The sequence below is a fragment of the Nannospalax galili genome, unplaced genomic scaffold, assembly GCF_000622305.1.
Source record: "Nannospalax galili isolate Female #2095 unplaced genomic scaffold, S.galili_v1.0 scaffold351, whole genome shotgun sequence".
In the NCBI taxonomy this organism is placed as follows: Eukaryota; Metazoa; Chordata; class Mammalia; order Rodentia; family Spalacidae; genus Nannospalax; species Nannospalax galili.
The window spans coordinates 1,040,294-1,045,910 of NW_008330327.1; the positions used below are offsets into that span (position 1 = coordinate 1,040,294).

The window sequence follows — 5,617 nt, forward strand, 5'->3', positions numbered from 1 at the left end:
GTTTTTCACAGCTCTCTGTGGAAATTATAGCGTGCAAAGCTTAGGCATGAGGAGTCAGGTGTTACCAACTCGAAATCTTCAAGTTACTGTTCAAGAAATTCAGACCCTGACACATGCATGAGTACATATGCACACAAGCTGAGGAGTTACATCAGGGCTTGGCTCAGCTGGGTATACAACCTCAGATCTTTATCTGAACTGAGTGTCATCATTTATTTTATTAATAAAACAGTTTTTCAGATTCCCTGAGAAATAACAGCTCTTTAGCTGAAAGACCTAGAATTGAAAGGCTAAGATTTTTTTTCTAACTTACACTGTTTTATACTACTCCTTATAAATCAGTAGATTACCAGAGAAGAGGGCCAAGATTTTTCAGAAAGCAGTGGGAGTACAGTGGCTAGACACCCGGATTTAGAGTCTCAGCATCAAGAGATTATTGGTCAGAAAGAAGAAACTGCCTTTCTTGCAGTCCTAAAAGCGGACAATGAAGTTGTCCATATTCAAACATGAATACCTTCATGGGGAAGCACGCCAATGAACATGTGAAATGCACAGAAATACTCAATCTCACATACACAAATATACTTAAGAAAGAGAAGTTTTATTAGGGCAATTTCACTTTATTTTTCCATACAGCAAAGTCAACTACTGCGGTAATAATAAAATAAGCATAAAACAAATTGCATCCCTAGACAAAATACATAATTTTAAGCAACTACAAGCAGAAAGTAAGTTGTGATTACATAATAGTAAAACCAAGCACTCGGTCCTTTCAGCAGATGAAAGCGGTAAGGTTGCTTCTAAGTGCAACGTTAGCCTCCAGCTGGGGAGAAGGCTGGGTACGGGAAGTCACAAACAAGTGCCCTTTGTCACATTTTGCTCTTTTCAGTGCTTCTGAGTTGAAAATTGAAACTGTGAAATTTGAACTTTTTTTCACCTGCTGAAAGAACAAGATCTACAGCAATTAAAAAACAATCACATAACAACTATCGCTACGGTGTGCTGTTTGGTTTGCCTGTTGATGGTTTAAATTTTGTGAGAGTCAATACTTATTCTGAAGGTTTCTTTTTGTGAACAATAAACCACTGAAATTGGCAGAAACTGATTTGAATAATATATGTCCTTAGTATAGTTCTTTCTCTCTTTTTGTGTTGAAGTTTTAAACATGCAGTAGTTTTGAAAAAAATGTAAGGAATATCGATCCATGATTTCACCTTAATGGTGAAGTACCTGCTATTTTTGGTAATGATCTTCAGGCAGATTTGGCCCAATGGAGTTTTTGTCAGTCACGAGATCTTGGAAGGATGGCATATCTTTCCAGCTGAAAAGATCCTGGCAAACTACAAGCTGTCCACAAAAAGCAAAGCAACATGTCTGAAGGGTATGGAGTGCTAACTCTGTGCCACTTTTGCAAGCAATTTTGCTCAGTCTGTCATTTTATTAGCCTTAACAAAACTCCTTGTAATTATAGACGTTTTTATTCAAAATAAGATCTTACTATTATACAGGTTTCTCTCTTTTGACTATATACAGAAGTGCAAAAAGTCAACCTTCTCTCTAGACTTTCCAACATGCTAAATTGCAGCATAATCAACCCTCAAGAGTTTGCACACACGCTAAAATTCTCATTACGTAAACTTTGAGTATTTGGATTATCAACAAAAAGTCCCTTGTTCTATTTATTGATTATGCAGCTTATTTATAACAAGGCCTGATATTCAGGGATTTCAAAAATATTAAACAATACTTTAACATTTGAAATGGATACAGTAGAAAATAAATTTTATTCTAATATCTAGGATCTAGATCTTCTCATAATAACTAATTACAAACAAAATAAATCATCAAAATATTACTCAATTGTCTGCCAGGATTGTTGCGATAGCAACAACTTAACTTCTTACTTAGCAATGATTATATATTTATAAGATATCCATATAAAAGATCTTTGTTCTTTTAATGAAAACTAGACAAGAACTAACAATGACTGACACTCTTACACTGTAATATTAAATCAGTAAAATAGAAATCATTTAGTTAACAATAATACGAATATTCATATGACACTACATGTAATTTAAAACTGAGTATGTTATGAAGGAAAAACTAATTTTTTTGTGTTTTGAAAAATTCATTGGTAAAATCTAATAAAACAATAGTCTATAAACTGAAATGGTATTCAACTGTTAATAGAAAATGAAAATCTAATAAATGTAAGAAATGAAAAACTACATTCTAAGAAGAAAAATATGTAATGTTCTATAATGTAACTAACTACAATAACATATGAAGTCACTACTACTCTCTTAACACGATTGAAATTACATTGGTATGGGTTCCAACCCGTAATGTAATAATCTAAGGCTTTAATAGATGTACAGTACAATCAGTAAAATCAACACATCAGTCTTATATTAGAAAGCATCTCTCTCAAGCATAAAAACTTGCAGTAAACTTGGAAGTATGGAAAGTTCTATAACTGAACTTTCACTTCTCCCATTCCATACTGTAACTACCAGTGACCTGGCCCCTACGTCAGCAATTTTTAGAACTGCCGAATAGAGCAAAAATATCCTTTACTAGCTGCAACATCCAAACCACAAAAAGGGAACTCCTTTGGATGAATCCATTCTTAAAAACTGAATGCACATCTATTTTTAAAATTTTTTAAAAGGCTTTCTAAGGCTATAAGCAGTTAATCTGAACAAAACAAAAGAATCACATATAAAATTCACCCATGTACTTAACCCACCTGATTACTAGGTTAATGAAACATTTCCCATTTTCGTATTTTGGTTTATCATGCATCTGATGACAGTGCTGCTTTCTTCTTTGTTTAGAGTCACTATTTTGAATGTGACTGTGATGAAGAGTTTAAGCAAATGTGAAACCATTTCTGCAAAGCATTTATAGTCTTTTGACTTTTGACAGAGGCTATAAATAGAAGCAAAATAATTTCCTCAAAACATTTTTGTTATTGTGTCTCAGAAATGGCATATCCCTTTTGAATAATATGTTATACAGTATAGTATGCATAAATATTACACTACGATGCATTAAAATAATTTTATATATCTATTATATATATATCTCCAGTATGTGTGAGTCTGTCTGTATTGAGTTTGTGTTGTGCTGTCTATTGTTACTGTAAAGTTTAATTGGCCATTTCTGAGACAGCTTTGGTTTCAAAGAAAAAGAAAAAGAAAAAGAATGGTGCCCTTTGATTGATTAGTTCTAGCAAATAAGCAACAAAATGTGGCTCTGAAAACAATAACACTGAAGAAATAATACTCTAATTTGATGTACAGTCTATGGCACTTCATGAGAATCCTTAACAACATGGTACTTAAAGCCATGATGTGCTTTAAAATATACACAGTTGTGGTTTTGCTTGGCACATTCATCTCTGTCAGATCCCTCCCTCACCACGTCTTACAATCTATTACATTAAAAATATTACTCTTAAACAAAAATGACTGTGCATGCACTCTCTTTATCTATAATGGCAATTTTAAATACAAGGTGCACCTTTGTTATTTGTAAACCTTGAAAGAAATAAACTTATTTTTAAAAAATTATATCTTGGTCTACAGACGTACCAATACATAATAGAATCATGGTTACACCATAGTCTGTCTTTTCAAGATGGCATGAATATATAGGAAACTAATTAGGTATGCATATTTTAATGCATAACTCTGTGCTAGAAAAGACAATGTTGTTCTTTTAGATAGGAATATCACCTCAGCACAAATACCAATTAAATGTACAAAGTGTGTAGGCAACAGTGTGCAGCGGATTCTCATGTTGTCTTTTCTTCTGGTTAACATGCAATATGTGGATGTCTTGTGGCTGAGGGATTTATTTTTGTGTGTGTTGCCTGACGGTATATACAATATGGCTAATGACGTCATCCTTTACTCTCACCAAGCACACTGTCCTTTCCTCTTTGTATGATCTACAAGGGAGAAAGAGATGGTCTTTGTTAAAACAGAATAATTTAAAGTGATTCCAAATACCTAGTTAATATACATATATGATGCATATATAAAGTACGCCAAAAGAACTCTTAAAATGCAAAGTGCTTATTCTCTACATATTGCCAATTGTTTAGAACCATGAGCCTTTTCATCAGAGCTGTTTTTTTTTCCCTCTCTCTTTTTTTGAGACAGAGTCTTACTTTGTAGCCCTGGCTGGCCTGAAACTCAATATGTAGACCAGCCTGGTGTTGAACTCAGAAATCTGCCTGCTTCTGCCTCCTGAGTGCTGGGGAAAAAGGAGTATGCCATATGCACAGCCAGTACTGCTTGGAGAGAACTTACAAAAGGGACAAAAATCAGCTTCAGTAACTCAGGACTGCAGCATGTGTGGCTCCTCAGACAGTCTCAGATCTGATCTTTCTTAAATAGCTCTCTAATTATGTCCATCCTTCTCTCTACTGTGGGCTCTGCCTGTGTCTAGCTCTTGTTCTGGCTTATATACCATGACCTCTGACCTGGTTTTCTGCTATCTGACTTGTCACACTGTCTCTCCTGCTAGGCCATTACTTTCCCTTCTCTGTATAACGCCTTCACTGTCCAAACTGTTTCTTTTATGGCTGTTGAGAAAAGTAGCTCCCCATTTCTGTCCAAAGTTCTCTGCCATAATACTCTGTCTTGAGATGGCTCACATAAGTATGTTGTTGGCATGGTAACTGAACAAAGCAGCACCAAAAGCTCACTTGTAAATATGCTAATGACCAAGAACCATCATTGACCCTAGTGAGCATGTCCAGCTTTAAATGTTTGGCTCTTTCTAAACAAATAAACAAAAGCCGGTAACTGCCATGCTTCCAAACACATTATAAATTAAATTTGTATATAGTCAGAAAACACATATCTAGGAATGACAAATAGCCACCTCTGCAAGTACTCAAGACAATGTTTCCAAAGGCAAATATAAGACGTTCAAGCCCTTGTGAATAACAGGACCATTTCAGAAATCAGGGACTGCTAAGCTAGCTACCCTGAAGGACTAGCTTCAGTCACATGCAGATGCCTGTCCAAATACATGTGAGCATGCATACATAGCATTATCTAAAGCTAAACCCACTGCTCCCTAATGATCTTGTACATGGTGATGTGTGGGGTGAGGTAGGTATAGTCTCACGTAGGAATTAGCGAAACAATACTTTCAAAAATTAATGATCTCTGCAAGGGGTCACTAGATTACTGCCTGTGAGTCAAATCTGGTCTACTGTCTACTCTGAAAACAAGAATTCTATTATGACACAACCATATCCACTCACTTATACATTCTCTGGCTGTTTTCATGCTAAAGTGGTAGAGTTGTAGCACAAACTAAATTTCCCCACAGCCAAAAGCAGCTTACCTTTTGGCCTTTAACAGTGTTTGTCAGTCACTAACTCATGTCTTCTAATTACTCTTGTCATATTTTAAACATGGATGCATTTATTTACAATGTGAAATTTAAAACCCCAAATATGTTATCCCTAGGTACTTTGTATTTATTTACTTATTTATTTATTTAATTAATTAATTTATTTTTGGTCTTTTTGAGACAGGGTCTCCCTGTAGCCCCAGCTGTCCTGGAACTCACTATGTAGACCAGGCTGGCC

The 5,617-nt window shown here is 35.1% G+C and overlaps 1 protein-coding gene across 12 annotated transcripts in view; it reads right to left on the reverse strand.

Annotated features, from left to right (window-relative positions):
- Positions 1–580: 580 nt before the first annotated feature.
- Positions 581–5,617, reverse strand: part of Mbnl1 (muscleblind like splicing regulator 1) — a 136,964-nt gene continuing 131,927 nt past the window's right edge. For 8 of the 12 annotated variants that reach the window (XM_029569281.1, XM_008844708.3, XM_008844689.3 and 5 more), the window contains one exon: positions 583–3,958. The gene's annotated coding sequence lies outside the window, so the exon portion shown is untranslated. Of the gene's footprint in view, positions 3,959–5,617 lie in introns of all 12 variants that reach the window. The other 4 variants (XM_017801067.2, XM_008844762.3, XM_008844786.3 and 1 more) reach the window with 1 other exon arrangement.